Source organism: Anser cygnoides, chromosome 17 (genome assembly GCF_040182565.1).
Source record: "Anser cygnoides isolate HZ-2024a breed goose chromosome 17, Taihu_goose_T2T_genome, whole genome shotgun sequence".
In the NCBI taxonomy this organism is placed as follows: Eukaryota; Metazoa; Chordata; class Aves; order Anseriformes; family Anatidae; genus Anser; species Anser cygnoides.
Genome location: NC_089889.1, coordinates 5,050,174 through 5,069,536, shown reverse-complemented (window position 1 = coordinate 5,069,536; position 19,363 = coordinate 5,050,174). Strand labels below are relative to the sequence as shown.

The following is a 19,363-nucleotide window of genomic DNA, read 5'->3' as shown; positions in this document are numbered from 1 at the left end:
CTAACCTCGCATGCAAAGGTTATTTGTTTCCCAACAGCAACTGAGTGCTTTCCAAAAAACCAAATGCCGTCCTGCAGAAAACTTTTACTTTCCGACTTACAGACGACCCCAATTGACCGGTCAACCAAATAAACCAAAATAAAGAATATAATCACTTACAATGATGGGGTCCGTGTCTGCCTCCGCAGTGATCCGTTGAGTCGAGGAGTCCCTCCGGGAAATCCCGGGGGTACCCTAGGGAGTCCTGTTCCCAGCGGGTCCTGCGGTCCGACAGAGAAGAAGTCCCATCTGGGGTGCCAGATTGATTCAAAGATCATAAATCCAATTTCTTTAAGTGATTTATTCTTTATTGACGGCGCCGGATGCACGGGGGATCTTTCCGCCTATCGTGCATCCCGAAGTGAAAAGCCGTCCCAAATTTATACATCACAGTGATTAATATTTTATTAACGCCTATACATATTCATTATCTAACCCCGCCTACTCTCGCTTCTCATGCTAATCAGTTTTTTGTGTCCTGCGCCTGCGCAGATCCTCTCAGTGGTCTTGGGCAGGGGTCGTCGAGCTGTGGTCGGTGGTCTCAGAGAGGAAGGCCATAAGTCTTCCTCACAGTGTACTTTTCACCCTTGGTCAGGATTCTGCTGAATTAGCTTTCTTCCTAACCGCAAGGACTGTTTTTTCTTCGAATCTTCTGCTCATTATTTTCTTATCTTGGATTCCAATGTCTTGTTCGAGATATATTGCCCGTATGTCCTATTTTGAGATACATTGTCCGTACATCTGTTTCCTGCCCTACACCTAATGTTCTGTTCTCCTTTAATAGTTTCATTCTTAACCCTTTCTTATCTGGAATCGCCTCAGCTTCCCTAATCACTAACAGCAGTATTTCAGACTTGGTTCCCATTAAATAGGCTAGTATGAAGGGCCATCCATGCAAGAATTTTGTTTTCTTTGATTTCTAGATTTACAGTATGGGCTGATCATTACTATAATGGAAAATCTTGATCCTCAGAGCATCTGTTTTCCTTCAGGCACTTTCTTTTTCACGTAGTATCCAGAAAAGTCCTTCAGGAAATGTTTAAAAAAAAAGAAAAAGTAAATGTCCCTGAAAATGTAGGTATTTAGCCCTCATTTCTGGCTTCTTCCCATTTTCTTTTCACTTTTTAGAATGTTGGTCTATTTGAAACAACTTTGAAAAAAATGCCATGTCAATACAAAAAATAAATAAATATTTTACTATGAAAATACAGTAATCAAATCCTTAAGAACCTCTAAACCAGAATGCCTAAGCTTCTTGAATACAGGTTTAATTCTGTAAGCAGCAGAGGCATATTGCAGTATTTCTGAAACTTCCTCTGTCAGTTGAATTGCACTAAATTCAGCTCCCCCAAAATTGCATATTTTGGGGACTTCGCTGTCCATCAAAATTATATAAATTCCTTCCACTTCCAGTGAGGAATCCTGGGATTCAAAATCGCTCAGGGGCTGTTCTTTCATAGTGCTTCTTACATAACTGAAATTCCCTGAGACACTAGGAAAATCAGCTGTCTTTTATTTCAATGGAATAGGTGCTTCAAATCCCTTAGGAAGCTTTGAAGAGCTCAGCTGCAAGGCACGAGGTGGATGCTGTCAGCTGTATTTTATTTTATTTTTTTCCTAAGAAGAAATTAAATGGGTTTGGGGATTTTCCAGTCACAGAGTTCTTTGGTTTGGGTCAATTTCTATGGTTAACTCTTCATTATCATTCCCAGTCCTCTTTAGATCTCAGGTACTTCATTGTTTATGTAAAAAGAAAAGGAAAAAGAGATGTTATCTGTGAAGCTTGGATAACACTACTGAAGTCTAAGAGCTAGTCATTTAACCCTGTAATATATCTCATGGCAAAACTGCTTTCTGCAGCTCTGAATGTTAATAGCACTAGTTATGGGACTAGAGGAAAGACAGGAGGAAAATACATATACATAAATAAAAGCAAGAGGGAACTACACAACACAGAGAATCTGGATCTGTCTTCCAAGCTGAAAGGAAACTCAATCTGAATTTACAACCTGTTAATATTCTGCCTCCAGCAAAGATAAACACTGTAAGCTCCTAATGTTCACAGGAGCTGTCACAGGGCTGCTACTGTGTTTAACTTGCATACTCCAGTTCATCCTGTTTTCAGAGAAACAGCCACATTTCAACCTAGTTATTACCAAGTTATTCTCAAATCCACTGGTCGAGAAGAGTATTTAAACTTGAGGCAGCTCATATGAGCTCTAAACCTAAGGGACTTCATGGCTACTATAAGCTATATTTGCTCTCTGCCTTGGATAACTGCATTGTGGAGCCACCTAGGTGGTAAAACCACTGTCATTGAGCTCAAATTATCAGAGCAGTAACAAGATACTAAACAAGACGGCCCAAAGTAGAAGAAGAAAAAAAAAAGTAATGCACCAGATAACTCCAGTTTAGCGTACATCCTCCTTTGCTTAACTCCCCAGTCCATAGCTTCAAGAATTTCTTTGGACATAGCTGTTATGTTTTTTTTTTTTTAAAGCCTCAGCTCCTAGTCCTCTGGAACTGGGAATCACCACCTCTATTAAGAAATATGGAAGAGGGAAAACAGAAGAAAAACTGTTTTCAACAAGAAGAACCCCATGCTTGCTTTTGTAATTCTTAATATTTTTGCAATGCTTGATATGGGCATCCCAAAACATAAAAATCCCTTCCATTATGAAGGATGGAGATCCCATTGTGATAAGCACTATCCAAATACGGAGCAGGAAGATCTTCCTCACCTCGGAGTTTACAAAATAATATAACTATTAATCAACAGATGGGGACATGTGGAAGCACAAAAACACAGGATCACAAGACTGCTCTCTTCAACCTCTTTTTTTATAACCCTTTTCATGTTACCTCGTGGAATTAGCAGGAAATCTGGGCTCATAAGAAACTCAAGGGAAGCTCTTACTGAGACAACTGAAGTCCTATAGTGCCTGGGAGGTGTTTGCAGCAGTGTTACAATACCATTGTACTCCCCTATGGTAAGCATTTCAGATACTTAACCTTAACCGAAGAGAGGACAGGCTGAATTTGCAGATTTCTTATGATTTATTCACCCTTTCAATTTCTTTAAAGAGTACATGAGTAGAAAGGCTCCTTTATGATCTGAAACTCAAAATAACCAATGGGTACAAGTCAAAGATCCATCTCATGGCCCTGCAAGAAACTGAAGAAAGTTATGCATAACCCACATCTAGGTAAACTCCCTGTGAAGTTCACTAAAGGTGAACATTCATTTATAATGAGGTATTACGCCTTATATGAGCAACCATTGGAAACTATGCTCTGCTGTCTGTTGAAAAGCAAGTTGGAATAAGCAGCTGTCTCACACCAAAACATGCTTGCAGAGAGAAAGATGGGTGTTAGTAAACAAAAAATTCTCATGGTGAATCCAGAGTGCAGATTCAGCTGCACGTGCTAAATACAAGCTCATCACCTTCACAGATCTAGTTTATAAATCCAGAGACAATTTTTGGATAAATAAATGCATTGAGATTTTATTTGCTGCTCCATGCAGATTCTATGACTACAAAAAGATCTTTAAGCAGCATATTTGTGACATTCCCCCAGCTGCCAGAGCAACAGCAGTGCTGAGGAAAATATTTAATGTTTGCAGTAGTTATTAGGATTATTACTTAGACCCCAAGTGACTTTTTAAAGTAATCTTCCTCTGCAATCCCTTTGTGTTTTTAATCCCATCCACACTCCCCCTTCAGCAGCTGTTACGGACACAATTTTGCCATCAGCCATGAAGGTTGTGTTTCCTTTTCCCTTAGAGAAATATAATATCTGAGATCAACTGCTAGAAAGAGGAAGGGGCAGGTATCCTTAAAACATCATGAAAGAGAGGAGTCATTCAGGCAAATACTTGTTTCAAATGTTAGGTGTTATAGTATGTATTCGTACAAGCAATAAAAGAAGGGACTGATTAGCAGGTGGTTCATCCCCAAGATGCAGTACTCTTTTGTACTCTAATCGGTCTATCTTTTCTACTCTAATCAGTGGACTCAGGAGTTTTACCGTTATTCTGGGCAAGATAACTCCCTTGATGTCCCACACAGCAGGGAGTTGCTGACTCCGCGGGTGCTATCATAACTTGTGCTGCCATCCGTTTAGTCCTGCCTCCTCCCTGCCTCTTTGAAGTACCGAGCAGCTCCAACCAGCCAGGGGCAACCTTCTGGCACAGATGAGTGCCAGAACTGCCATTGACAAAGCAGAAATATTTCTAAGAAAGATAAGTGCAGATTAAACTGAGAATTATGGCAACAGGTTTCCTTTTTATCCCTTGTACTCTAATACTTGCTTTCCTCATCGTGATCCTCAGACTTGCATATAGTCACTTTAAGTCACGTTAACACCGCTGCTGTTCTTGCACACCTTGTATTCTAATCTGCATGCTGACAGTACGATAGAAATACTACAAAGATGGTCTAGGGGAATACAGCAGACAGAACTGCTAGCTTTATGTTTAAATTGAGTCTTAACCTGGTAAAAGCTGCCAGTGATCTACAGTACTGCAGCCTCCGAATTGGGTTCTTTCATGCTTTAAGTTTACCCAGTAATAGCAGAGATCCTTGGGCCCTGAGGCAGTTGCTGGTAGTTTGTGTATTTAGGTGCAGACCTGAAGCCCTTGAGATCAGCACAAATACTTACAGAAGTAAGCCCAAGCACTGCTGCTGACCTCAAAGGCCTTGGGCCAGATGCGTGCAGCACACATGGGTTTCCACGGGGCCACCAGCTGGCTGGCCACAGCCAGTGGGAAGGGCATGCGATGGAAACTCACGTAGATCAGAAGCGAGAAAACAATAAATTTAATAACTTTTTATAAATTACTGGTGGGATGCGTCTCAGGGAATTCAAGTTAGGTAGAAAACCACCCTCATCCTCCTGCAACTTGTTTTGTAACATAAATCCACAGTTCTATTTTTTTTTTCAGAGTTACTGAGTGACAGACACATTTTTATCATAAAGAAACACTTCAAAACATGGTGGGTTTTACCTTGTAAGTGCGTGTATACACTTGTCTATACGTACAAACACACACGGTACTTCGTATACAGTTACTTCTGATTTCTCTCTGCTGTCTTTTCCTTTCCATTATCAGTCCCTTTGTATTTGCTTTCTCTCAGCTTTGTATACCTCTGCACATCCTCTTGTAACACTCTGTTTTTATTCCTCTCATTTATTTTCACCTCCTTCTTTCATTCAGAGATTTGTCTAACTGGCCCAGTCACCACCCTGTTACAGGTAACTTCCAGCCTGCCCATCCCTGCTCTTCTTCAGCTGCACTGACAGGTAACCCTGAATCCAGCCCTACAGCTTCAGCTCCTTATTTCTTTGGATTTAGTTTGCAGATGGGTCACATCACAGTGCAGAGGTATCATTTTATTCTTCAAAAGAAACATACAGTCATTTTCAATAAGCATGGACCTGGGGCCCATTCACTGAGGCTGCCAGACAGTATTCACACAGTCAGCGAGGGGTCCTCTTAGACTGCGAACTTCTGGTGTCCAAAAGTATTTGTTAAGTAAATATTTCCCTCAACTTTTACACAATTCCTTAGCAGAGAAGCTCTCTTCATGTCTCTACCTCATGATCATGCCTGTTCTCCCATCTGAAGACTTGCTCCTTTTAGGGACACGCTCTCTGACTTTGGGCTGACTTGTCTAGATCTGAATAGCATTGACTAATCTATCCCAACAAAAGGAGCCCCTTAAATTCTTTGTACATTAGGTAAGTGGTGTCCAATTCCTGTTACAGAAAACTAGGAATAAATATTGACTATGACAGAAATGAGCCTGCCCAGCTGCAGGACTGTTACAATGAAGGATTAGGAACAAGAGTTCAGGCAGCAACTCGCTTGAAAGTTGCTTTCCATTTCCCTTTTGTATGTGTTTGGTTTGCCTTATTCCTGGCTCATACCTAACTGTAACAGCAATTACTGTTGCAGAACATCTCAGCCAACTCTCTCCTATCTGACCACAGAGGGCTGTCATCTTTAATACTAATTACAGACTATCAAAGAAAAGGGTTTCCTATAGAAACTCACTAGAAAGTTAGAGATGAAATAAACACTGCAATCAAAATAAAAGCATGACTTGACACTTTTTTCAACAAGGCACTGTTTGCCCCTTTCAAAAGACGGAGAAGCTTTTTTGTGGGGACAGGTTAGGAGTGAGCAGGCAGATGTCTGTACATTAGAAACCACGAGCCTTTTGTTTATTGCTGTACAGTTACAGGATCAGGTTTTACACCTTTGATTTTCCAGGCTCACTTAGGTCATCAATATTATCTCAACAACCATTGTTGGACGTGCCCAAGGGCAACAGTTCCCTTGGGCTACCATCAGCCATTTCAGCAAGACCTTTTATAGACTTTTTTTTTTTTTTTGGAGGCTGAACCTGCACTTGAGGACAACTGTGAACTCTTGAGGCCAAAATGAACAGAGCGAAGTCTTGAGAGGTCAACAAACTGCTGAGCTCCTTTGACATATTGCAGAAATCAGTGGGAAGATTCTGGGATGTATCAAAAGAAAACCAGCTTTCGGTGAGAGCCAGAGGCAACAGCTTGCTCCTGGATGCAGATATTAAGGTCATGATACACTTAAAAAAAGAAAAAAGCCACCCACAAGATGAAATAGACTAGTATATTTCTAACACTTACTGTGTTTATTCCTTTTCTTTGTAAGGATTACAAATCAGCATAAATCATGTTTCCTTTCTTATCTCCTGGGGAGTCTTTTTCCCCTCCACAACTCTCCCCAAAAGTCATTTCAATTAATACAACTGCAGCCAGCTACTAACTGCAGGGATGAAAATCATTTTGTTTCAGTTTGATGCAGCAGAAAAGCACTAGACCTAAATAGCATATGACAGGGCAGAACACAAGCACCTGATTTAGAGTTGCACAAGCTTCAGCAGCAACAAAGGATGTGCTTTCCAAAAATGCTGAAGCAGCTACCCCCAACACTGTCTGTATCAGACTAATAACATCCAAAAATAAATGAAATGTTTGGTAACCAAGCACGTGCATACATACGTGAATGCACACATGGAGCATCCCCCTGCAATCAGATTTCAAGGGCTGCTACAGAACCTCAGTTCATGCCCTCCAACCTCCTATGCAATTTCTGTTAAAGCCATCTCAGGTTGTGGAGAAAAGCTTGGAAATGTCACAAGTGCATTATAATGGCTCAAACAGTAGTTACTGAACAAAAAGAGCACTAATATATAGCATTATACATCTTCCTTCCACTTCCCTCTAGTTTGGGGGCACCTGATTCATAACTTTCAGATGCTTAGGACTGACAAAGCTGCTGCACATTGTATTTTTTGGTCCACAGAAAACCAGTATGGGCTTGCAGCAATCCTCTGCTCCATTTCTGTCCTATTCTGCAGAGTACTTCTAGAAATCAGTGAGAAAAATCTAGTCTACAGGCTTTGTGTTATGGTAATGACAAGCCTGTCATTATGAGGGATGTTACGGCATTGGCCCTGCGCACCGGAAAGCTGATGAGGTTGCTCAGCAGCCACCGAGGGTAGTGGTACCAGACCTGCACATGACATATGTCAGTCAATTTAGAGCCTTGGCAAACCTCTACCCATCTCCTAAGCCATTCACTTCCTTATTTGAAAGGCCTTAGATAAAACCACTAAGAATTATGGAGTATACAACAACCAAGGATATAGAGAAATGACAAGTACAAAAAGAAGAATATGAATAATATACAGAAGAGGCCATTATTCTGTGTACTGAGGGAAAGTGTTTCTGCTCCTTACAAAAGGAAGGATTTATCTTTCCCTGATCGGAGGTGACAAAGCTAGCATGTTAATGACAGAAAAACACAGGGAGGATAGTAAGAAGGCTGCCAGCTATTCCACTTTGATTTCATCAGCCAATCATGCAATTATGCTTTTTCTTTTTTTTTTTTCTTTTCTTCTGTGAGCAGCAGACACATTCACACTCAGAGTATCCCATGGGAGAGAGAAATTACCAAGTCCCTCAGCTCGTTCTACAAAATTCCACAAATACTTAGTCCAGCAAGACCCTGATGTTCTCAATCTCCTGTCCTTTAGGTCTGGCACAGCTCACGTTACCAACTTTAAAGGGGATAGGTCTGACTTCAGATACTGACTTTAAAGGTTATCAGATACTATCAAGCCAACGTAATTCAGAGCCAGTTCTGATTTTCCCTTGCTGTGGATGATAATCAAATGAGGCCTTTAGTACCTAAAGACCCCTAAAATTTCAGTATCTTTGCTTAATCTACCACTAGGTCTTCTAATCCCCTGCTCCAGTCCATGTGGCCCTCTGTACATCCAGCTGGAAATGTTATTAGCTCTCAGCATTGTCTACTGCATCAGAAAACATCACGTAAACACAACTAGAATACTTCAAGATCCAAGCTACCTCTTATACACCCAGTATATATTCTGCTTTAAAGCTCACAGTGGCGAGTTTAACACAAATGCAGCCATGTCAGTATGCCGATGCTTCCAGCAAAGAGACAGATGTAAAGGCAACCCGACTGACACCAGAGATGGGACTGTACTATTATTACTATGAGCAGAAAAAGCAGCCTCAAGATAGTAGCTGGAAGCCCTGTTATGCTGTTGTACCAAGACATGATTAGAGGGCTTATACCCCCCAATGGTTTGTAAAAAGAAAAAGATGGGGTAAATTCACACTGCAAATTGCTGCAAGAGCCAGGATTTTGTTTCAAGTAAATTATTTAAGGTCTGAGTATTACCTGTTTGCACATGGAGATGAAAACTTATCACAACCTCATAGCCCTGCTGCTTCTGTCATCGGAAGGGAAAGGGGTTACTAATTTGCAGCATGGAGAACCACTAGGCTGACTAAATGTAAGCATTTTCATTATATGGAGCAAAGCTACCAGCTTCCAAGCAATCAAACAGTTAATAAATATCCAAAGAGTGTGCCAGCCTTGCAATAAATTAATATTGATCTAATGTAAACTGAAGTATCCACAGCAATATGCCACAGGATCATTTGGTTGTGACTTCATTTTATTTCGTAGGCCAGTAGGCCATTTCCCCTTTTATTTCTGACATTTTAAGGCCATCTTTTCAGCATATTAAAAATAGCAAAAGAAGATGAGACAAACTATTTCAAATGTTTAATTATTCTTACAGAAAAGTAGTAGTGGAAAGTCTCAGAAAAATCTCTCGAAATGAATGCTGGATTAAGTACCTAAATCAGGTTTTGGACACCCTCCCTACAGGTAACTAGATAGACCTGAGATAAAGAGGTAACCCTGAGATATCTGATATGGAGTTGTGCATCTGATGAGAAACATCTACTCCACGAAACCAGACATGCAGGTATTCAGGACACGTCGGTGACAGACATAAGCAAAGTGTCTGGGTCACCTGTGCCAGACCCAACTTCACCAGCCCTCCTGAGAGCCAAGGTCACCAGGAGAGACTGAGAGCAGGGCCCTTCCTCCTCCAGGTAAATCAGTGCCTCTTTTCTTTGTTCCTGCAAAGCTTTGCACCTTCTGCGTTGTCTGGGGAGTGTGTTTATCCATAATTCAAAATGCTGCCTGGTACAGGCCTGATCCTGCAGTCCATGTATCAGTAAGCTTTGCACTGACCCAAATGAATTCTGCCTGAATGAGGACTACAGGATCAGCTTCTTTATCAGCCATCTGAAATAGAGCTGCTAAAGAATGCTTTTAGCCAACATCTAATTCTGTCTTTCACTATCAACCTGCTCTCTGAATCCAATTTTACTAATTTTTAAGAATCTTTGCCCTCTTAATCCTATTATACTGGTGTTTTTCAAAAAGATTTTGCTTCAAGTGACTCAGAAAGAAAACTACCACCCCTACCACCACCTTCTACTCCTTCTTTCCCCCAGAAAAGACAACTTTCCACATTGATACACGAAAACTTTTCAGTACTTCGGAACTTCTTTGAAAACAGATGCTTATTTTTACCTTTCTGTGAAGCCTTTCTGGCTGGAATTTCCCAGCCTCTGTTTGCAAGAGTGGCATTTGGAAGACCAATGACCTATTTTTTTATTTTTTATTTATACCTCTTCTATTCACAAAGCTTAAGGCCCCAGGATGAATGCATTTTCCACAGTGCATGCTGGATCCTCTATCGGCTAATGACATTTGTCTAAAGCTTCTGGTAAGGACAAGGACTGCTAGCAGAGCCGCAGTAATACCAAGGGTAATGTGAGGTTCACAAAGGCAATAAATCCATCGTGTGAATGGTAGGGGAGATTTATTTTCTAGTGATAATGCAGAGAGTTGAAAACTCAGAGGTTATGAAATCATTACGGGGAGGGGTACTTAAAAGAACAAAATCGTTGTACTTACACAATTTTATTAAAACTTGCAAATGGAGTTTACTGAGGGGAGAAAAGCAGGGAAGCAGTATTTTTATTTCCTTAGTATATTCATATATATTCTAATTATTAAAATTTTTATTGCCCCCTACATACACATTAAATGGGGCTTCATAGCAGTAAATAATGGGAACCTTACAAAAATAAGAAGTCACCTTGAAGAGGTGGAATGGAGCACAGGCGCTGATCTCTGCCCTCTTCATTGTGATTTCCATATGAGAATGAAAAGGCTGCTTTCACGGGCAAAGCTGAGGCCTACAGGCACACAGTTTGAAAAATAACACCACCTTTTCATTTGTAATCTGAACAAATTTAATGGAGAAGCTATTGATGGAAAATGAACTTAGAACTCCACATTTCTATTTTTTCCAGGGTAGAACTGCACTTTAAGTCACAGGCTTTATTAATGGAATAAGTGCATTTGTCTCTCGCAGGCCTGAAAATAAAGCACTGAGAAGTAACATATGGAATATGCCTTGGGCGAGAGATTTTCATCTGGTATTGCTGTTTTTCTAATAAAACTGAAATCATGGCACGAGTGCACATGTTGCTGTAAAGTGTTTCACAGGGGGTGGCCTAAAATAGAGACACCCAAAAATCAATTCAGTGTCACCAGCTCCAAAGGACTGTGCTTTCCTCTTTCCTACCTACAGAGCCACTGACTGAAAACCAAAGGAGGGAGCAAACCAGGAGTCTCTGAAATGCTACCGAACAGGAATGTTTTGCAACAAACAGGCTGGTACCTCAAACCACTTTAAACTGCACAACACATCAGCATCTCTTATTTTACCTCTTCAATTACATGCAGCAATCTGCGGCCCCTAGAGATAGTTCCTCTTTTTTCCTGCCACAAAAATTAAGAAGAATTCAAATGTATACCTTGTCAGTCTTGCTTTTCATTGCAAAACAGTTACAATACGAAACAAACTTAAGTGGAGTTATTTCTTCAATGACAGTTAGCCAATAATACAAGTTTTGGCTCAATGAGATAGCGTAGGAACCATAACCTGAAGAGCAAGCAAGGAAAGAAGCTCAGAGCATCTTTTGTATGCATTGAGCTGAGCCAAATTTTTAACGGTGGGTTCCTAATTTACAAACAAGCTGGGCTAGCAGTACACAGGCAAGCTCTGCACACAGTGCAACTCAAAGCATGGTATCAGAGGCCACAACAGTGCCTGAGTTATGTAAGAATTTCAGTTTATCTGAAATTAGATTTGCCCTACCACTCAGGACAGCAACTTATTCCTTGGTACAGTGTTGCATTGATACATCTGGCCTGTTTTCAGGGTTTGAAAGCCTGCATAAAAATGTGCTGAGCAGACAGCCAGGGCTAGAGTCACAAAAACCCTCTGCTACAAGGTAAGCAAAAAGGACAGGGGTCTGGTACTGTTCATTCCCCAGGAGAAGACGATGGGTTGCATGGTGAAACACCAGCTATACCAAATGTCATTTATGATGGTTAAGAAAGCAAGTCCCATCTAGCACCAGTAGAACCCATCCACTACCTAACACCTGACGCATAACCTGTAACAGAACAACTTAAACTAACGAACAAAAAAGTTGGAATGGAGGTTTCACTACTCAGGATTTCAAAACTTCTGACTCTAGTTACAGAAAAGTGGTTTTTTTTTTTTTTGCTTTGTTTTGTTTTTTGTTGTTGCTGTTTTTTTGTTTTGCCTTCTTTTCACTGTCTGCATCAGATTCCTCAGGTAATAATCTAGCATAGAATTGATTTGATGATTCTCATGTACAAGCACCAGAAGTTGCGTTTAAACCCTTTGTGTATGTGGCACCTTACACAGAATAGTTAATATCAGCAAACATGCCTTATGAACTATTAAGAATAAAAATCTATTCTGAAAATGTTTTGGCAGCACAAAAATGATGTGCATAAACTCCAGATTCCATGAATAAGTATCACTGTTACATGACACATGCAGTTGTTCCGAATATGAAGCAGAATTATAATTAACTAAATAGAGGGGACAATGAACAACAAAGTTTAACAAGCCAAGTTGCAATTAACATCTTGCTCTCTTCTGAGACTTTAGGTAATGAATCTGATTTTACACTTCATGTTTTCAATGCTGTCTGCAGAGAGAGAGTAATAGAATGTCCATTACCCTGGTGTAAGACTGACATATTCTCATAAAATGCTTTGTGATTGGATAAATAGCAACGAACAAAGAAAAATCAAGAGCATATAGCACATAAAATGTCCATAGACATCTCATTTTTTCTATTCAGCAGGACGCAGCAATGCAAGCAGAGAACTGAAGGGCATATTAAGAGGCATTTGTGCGCTTCAGCATTTCTCTCTGTCTTACCTGAAGGTGCTTGATAAATCTGATGCATATAAATAAAAAGTAGAGGGGATAGAGTATGTGGAATCCTTGGTGCTGATGCTGACTTTTCATTCCTAGTGTTCTACTTCAAATATGGTCCATATTAATATTATTTATAGATGCTTATCAAAGGTGTAGCAATTACAGGCATGAAAAGCATTTTTGTTTATGATCCAAGCCACACTGCGCTCTTTTGCAGAGGGCAGGCAGCTCAGAAGGGCTGAATGTCTCACCAAGGTCATACACTGACTACATGGGAAATAAAGGACTAGAATGTGTAACACCTGATTTGTTTTCACATGCTGCCTTGTACACCACAAAATCTAATGTTATCAGTGACTGGTTTGTGTGTTTGAGTTGGGAGTCCATTCCCTCACAACAGCAAATACCAACTGTTTATTGGACTATCCAAGTAAAGGTCAAAGAGCAAATAAATGACAGTTAATGCAAGACCATTCCACTTCAGATATGAAATGCCTGGATGAGGCACTACTGGTAAAGCTTAGAGCTTCTCTTCATCATGCTCCACAGCCATGTAGACAGATAAAGGATTCCAGGTCTGAGGCATTTTCCAAATCAACCATGCAATCCCAGACAAACAGTGAAAGTTGAGCTGATATCTCTATCAGGAAGAAATATTTCTTTTTTTTTTTTTTCTTTTTAATTCTTTTTGATTACAATTGATAGTGACATGGTCATTTTCTCTCTTGTTCTCCAAATTATTCAATTTGTGAAACTGTCGGTCTTCATGACGTCTACAGCAACTTTTGTAAGGTGGAGATCCAATTTTTTTTTAGCTTGTCAAAGTCAAATATTTTGTAAACATAGTTGGATGATGTTGCATTTCCAAAAAGCCTTTACCCGTTGTGCAAGCTTTTCTGCTCCCGATTTCAGGATCAAATAAGCTTAATGGATGGTACAGAATGCACTAAAATAAGCCTTGTCTCCTTCATTCACCTGGATTGAATTTCACTCCCTTGCAGACCAACAGCCTGAAGCCTATTCACCATCTAAGTCGTCAAAATAGGATTAGTGGATTTAAGTAGCACAGAAGCTTTGCATTTTCCACCTAGTTTCTTAATGAATTTTTGCATTAATAGGAGTATTACAACTGAACAAACAAGCTTCTCAACAAGGGCTGTGTCAAATCTCCGGAGCAGACAGTTGCAACCACAGGGAATGTGTGAGCTCTGCAGTGCTGAGCGGCAAAACGTTGTTTGCTTTTGTGCTGAGACAGGATGTGAACTCAGATGCACAAAAGTGAAAGCCAAGTGATGCATTTTCCCTACCTTGTCATTATTATAAGGGATTTTTCTGCTTGTTTTTTTGAGTTGATACTCAAAGCCAACCTCGCATAGCGCTGGGCTTACTACTTACTATCCTTTAGATAGCGCTAACTTAGAAGCAGTTCCCGACAGTCTTAGTGACACAGATCACATAAACAAAGGTATTTAGAAGAGAAAAAATGATCAGCCCACATTAATTAGCAGCTATTTACTCCTTTTAATTAGCAAAGACATAGAAAAGAAAACTGGAAGTCACCCCATCATCACAGGCCATGTTAATCTCAAGATACCCTGCTGCGCAAGCAAGCTTACTGACTATATTTCTTGGCACTTCATGCGTGCATGTAGGCTGACTTTTATCTAAGGATCTGAACACAGTGTACAAGCATTAGCTAATTAGATTTCTTGCAACAGCTATAATATCAGAAGCACTTAGGAGAGAGATAACTAGGGTTAAACCAAAGAACCAGGTCTCATGAGACCTGTGTATCAAATGGAGCTCTACCGCGGGCTGTCTGCGGTACAACCATATGATTTCTGTATGTATCAGCTCCATCACAGTCTTGTTTCTAGGTTTCATAGGTGGGGTTTTTGCTCCATAGTGATATGTGCTCAGAGGCTCCAGTCATAACCAAAACACTAGACAAACTGGTAGGAGGAGGAACTTGTACCCGCAAGTCAAGGTGACAAGTTCGAAAGACAAGTAGTACTGCACCATGCCCAGAGATGAACTGCTTTGTCTAACTTGCCCAAGCCTGTTGGAGAGCTGTAAATTGAACTCCTGTTTCCTATGTCCTTACCTGCCAACACTGAAAAGTCCAGAACACCTTGGATTTGCTATATGCACACGAATTATCTGTGCAGTACATCCTAAATCCGATACAGCCACATCTGAGTGCATGCATGATGTAAAATCTGCACACACTGAATAGCTGCGTACCTGGAATGCACGAAAAACAATATGGAATGAGCTCCTTTAATACAATTAAAATCTCCTAGATGGCTGCTCAATGCCTGCGTGTGAGCAGAATAGCAAAGAAAGTAGTAATACTGAAACCTGTAAAAACAGCAGCCTTCCACCCCCAGCTAGCAGAGATGAAATGTACTTCTAATCCCCTAACTGGAGTATCGGTTTCTTGTCATTATTTCTGATTCATAGAGTGTTAGCAGATATTCTTTCAGGATTCAAAATGCAAGTACAAACTACGCTTACTAATTTGTAATTCACTGAAGATGTCAAGAAAGGATGTGATTATATTGCAAAGGAAAAGGACAGCTAGGAATGGAATGAGGCTGTCCTAGTTCTCTTCTTCAACCTTAAAGACTATTTCAAAAGAAAAAAAGAATAAATTCAATATAAGCGTAAGGAGGTCTTGTCTCCAAACCAGACAAATGCCTGCCTCTCATTAGAGTTCCTGGGAGATGTAAGCATGCATCTGCCAGGAGAACCAGACCCTATGAAAAAGTAGGGATATAAAATCCCAGATCACTTCAGAGAGGCAATAAAAACAATACGGAAAATTTATAACAATCTGGTGTAATTGTTCAAAGGTAACTGCTTCAAGGACTCTTATGAGGCTTGTAAAGGTTTTCCAACTGATAAAAAAGGGAAACCATTCATAAGATGGGATAATTTAAAGCACTCTTCAGTGCAGCTTTGCAGGAAAATAGGATACTAACGAGCTTGTGTTGGTTGCAGAACTGATAATGTAAATTTAGAGAGAAACCTTTCTTGCTAACAAAATATGATATTTATTTTTACATAAAGCATTTTAAAAAAGAAAAGTGCCTTTAATCCCTTTAAAATTCAAGAATTAAACACTAAAAAGTAAGCCGTAGACTGACATCTTTGGCTGGGTGCTAGAAGATGCCTACCGTCTTGATCCATGACATTTTCAGAGCTTTGTGCAAGAAAGCTAGAACATTCATATAAATAGGTCTGAGTACTGCAATGAAAACATAGCTTAGCACGTTTATAGTTCAAGGGTGCTTATCTTTGATAAAACAGCTCAGAAAAGCTATACATTTGGTAGTCAGAGTAGGGGACTATGAATGACGCAGTCTAGTCCTTCTTCTGCTATTTACTCACCACACAACCAAGTCTTTTAGCGTTTTAATACATTGGTGTACCCTCCAAGTAAAACAGGCATGAACACAATTTAAATACCATATAAGTGCCCTGCTAAGGCTTGAAAGAATAAATGTAATGTTTAAATGAAAGTCACTATAATGTTGTCTGGCAAAAAATTGAAAATTATAATCACTGTTTGCAAAGATATCCAGTCTCATCTGAATTATGCTATATTCTTGGAAACTATTATCACCTGAAAAGTAGTTTTACAGACTTTCTTTTTCTTTTACAGTTTATATATAGAATAATTCCTAGCTTCAGGAGATTTAATATATTATTTTTCCCTTGAAAGTACTAATCTCCCTCTGAATACCTGCTTAGTCTATTCAATTACATCAGAGTTTTTCCTCTGTTATTAACAATGCATCATTTAGCCTCATTTTGTTTTAATCATAACAGAATCAGTCCAGGTTGTCTATGCCTTTATCTGATAAATGTCTTACTCCAATATGTGAATGAATATATATTAGCAGAAACCAGCAAGTCTATTTGTATTCAAAAAGTACTAGTAAATATTATGGGATAGGCATAAAACATACAGTGGGTCTTTTACAGTGTGTTTATTTGCAATAACACAGTTGTCACGTTTGCTTGTTTATACCTCCTTTGAATTTTCTGAAATTACTGCTAGAAAATGTTAAAGTCAAAAAGATAATTACAATCACCAAGCCTTGTCATCAATGATTCAAAGAAATGGAGCAAACCTGTAAATTATAACAGCTTAAATCAAAGTCAGGTCATAAAGAGTAGCATAAACTACAATTACACTCTTCGGCCAAGCCACAAATGATGGTGAAGCAAGACAGTTGCTCTCTGCAAAATGGCCAGTGCTGCAAATTAGGTGTCAAGGTGTGCACATATTTTTGGTGAGACTTTGACAACATCCTTTGCTGACTAGTGAGCAAGGACCAAGAATGATCTACAGTGGTGTTACGTGTAGGCACCATTGCCAGCTTAAGGAATAAGCAGCATGAATATAAAAATGATGCAGATGCAGACTCACCAAGGAAACCTTTGTCTCTCCAGCAGCGCAAGCTGCTGACATGGTCACGTCTATGCAGTTAACTCTTGGGATGCAGCCCGAATTCCCTGGCTTCATCTTATCATTATCCTGGGAACCTGAATTCCTGTGTGAAGGACTAAGCCCTGGATATCTTTGGACCAGTATCCCAGGGGGCTTCAAAGGGAGACAAAAGCCTACAATTTTTTTTTTGCTGCAGAGAGCCTTTTGTGTGCTGGAAATGTCAGCTTTTAGCCTGAACTGCTTAAAATCAGAAACACGCAAAAACAGAGAAAAGATACTGAGATCGTTGAATTTTTATAGGTACCTTAAAACTCTATTGACAAGAAGTATTAAAAAAATACAGTATAGAAATGTAGTAGCCATCAGCCATTACACCACATTCAAAAAGCAAGAAGGAGACAGAATTATTTGCAAAAGTCACTGATAATTCCTGGTCTGACTTTAATTCCTACAGGAAGTATGAAGACACAGCAATGGAGCTGAATCAGAAAAACTTGGTGACACGTATATATGAAATCCTGATGAGGACTCAGCCTGCTGACATTCATATGAAATACTGTGCCATATGGGTCTGAAAACTTGAAAACCTCCAGAAGTAGCACTGTATATAGATAAATGCCTTACCAACACACAAGACATCTGATCATAGACTGTTTGAAAAGTGAGCACTGAGGTTGAGATCAGCTTTTTGACTCTGTCTAGATGAATCATTTTGTTGTCCATTTCTGAAATGAAATCAACCAGTAGCACATCAGCACTGTCTTCCAAACATGAGCTGAAATATTTGAGTATCCCTGGGAAGGCAATTTTTTTTTGACTCAACATTTTGCCATCTAACCTTGAAATGCTAGATGTTGTAAATATGATATACTGCTGCTATAAAAGGGGAGGAAAGTGTCTGAAATTCAAAATGAGAAGGCAGTGGGAGGAGGATTTCCCCCCCACTTTACTGCTATAGCATTACAATACTTGAAAAAAACAATAACCCGCAAACGTGATCTTGCACTACAGAAGTAGTAGTCATTCCTACGTATTTCAAAATGCCGAAGTTGATATAAAATGCTATTCTCCTGATCACAGTTCATTTCACACCCACTTTGCCCAGGTGTAAAGGCATTACTGAAAACTCACTGCAATCAATGGACAGAGTTGATTGTGGTAGCCTTTGGAGCACCAGGGGAATTTTGCAAGGCACAAGATCCACCGGTTACTTTTGAGAGAATCAGAAATTCAGTGGTTTGGGATTCTTCTTTTATGTTTCATATCAACAGGGCATTATAGCATAATCAATAGTCCTTGTGCTGACTTTTGTTACCAGTTCACCTCTCAGAACAATAAGAAATCTGCTCAGCTTCTATACTGAGCCTTTCTTCCCTCACTGAGAGTTCCATGCTTTAATAAGAAATGTATGAAATCAGAAAAGAGCTAATGGTGCTGAGCTTGTTGCACTCTGTCATTTCGAGTCTTTGAGGCAAGCATTAGCACAAACGGCTACACACCTGTAAATGTAGCATGGGTTTTTTGGTGTCTTTTAAAAAGCATCTAAAAAACAAACCACGATTAGAACTTTTTCCTTGAAAGCCTGGATTTACTTAAAGTAAGTCCTTAAAAATATCCTGTCAATCCTTCTGCATTCCACTAACTAAACTGTAACATTACATTCATGAAGAAAGTTTGGTGTCTAATAACAGGAAAAGATTTTATTTATTAAGCATTGGGGTCAGTGATAAAGGAGTTTGAACTGTGAGCTGTTTACTAGTAAACTTCATAGCCTGTGTCAGAATTCCCAAGATGATACCCTTTAATAACAAAAGGAAAAATTCCACCCTCGGGACAATATTATCTAGGGAAATAATATTCTCCTGTTGAAGTGCCCATCATCTCTCAATACACAGACATTCTCAAATGAAGATTTAGCTGGTCCCATCCAGGGCAACTCATTTTCTGATTGTAGATATCCTCTGATTATACTTTTATTTGTGATTGACATTTTCCTGTTTACAATCTGTTAATAAACTTATTAACATTCACTTTTGCAAAGTGCTTCAAAACAACAACAACAACGAAAAGACTCAAAACAACATGACTTTGATATAAGCCTCCCTGTCGGAAGCCCCAAGACCCTAGGTGATGTTCACTGCAGAAGAGTTCC

General features: G+C 39.7%; 1 protein-coding gene across 11 annotated transcripts in view; it reads right to left on the bottom strand.

The window, feature by feature from the left end:
* TMEM132C (transmembrane protein 132C) overlaps positions 1–19,363 on the bottom strand; it is a 211,321-nt gene that overhangs the window by 101,957 nt on the left and 90,001 nt on the right. For 2 of the 11 annotated variants that reach the window (XM_066979276.1, XM_066979277.1), the window contains exon 1: positions 6–894. The exons of 6 other annotated variants lie outside the window; for them this stretch is intronic. The gene's annotated coding sequence lies outside the window, so the exon portion shown is untranslated. Of the gene's footprint in view, positions 1–5; positions 4,347–19,363 lie in introns of those variants that run through there. 3 more of the 11 variants (XR_010825612.1, XM_066979278.1, XM_066979280.1) reach the window with 3 other exon arrangements.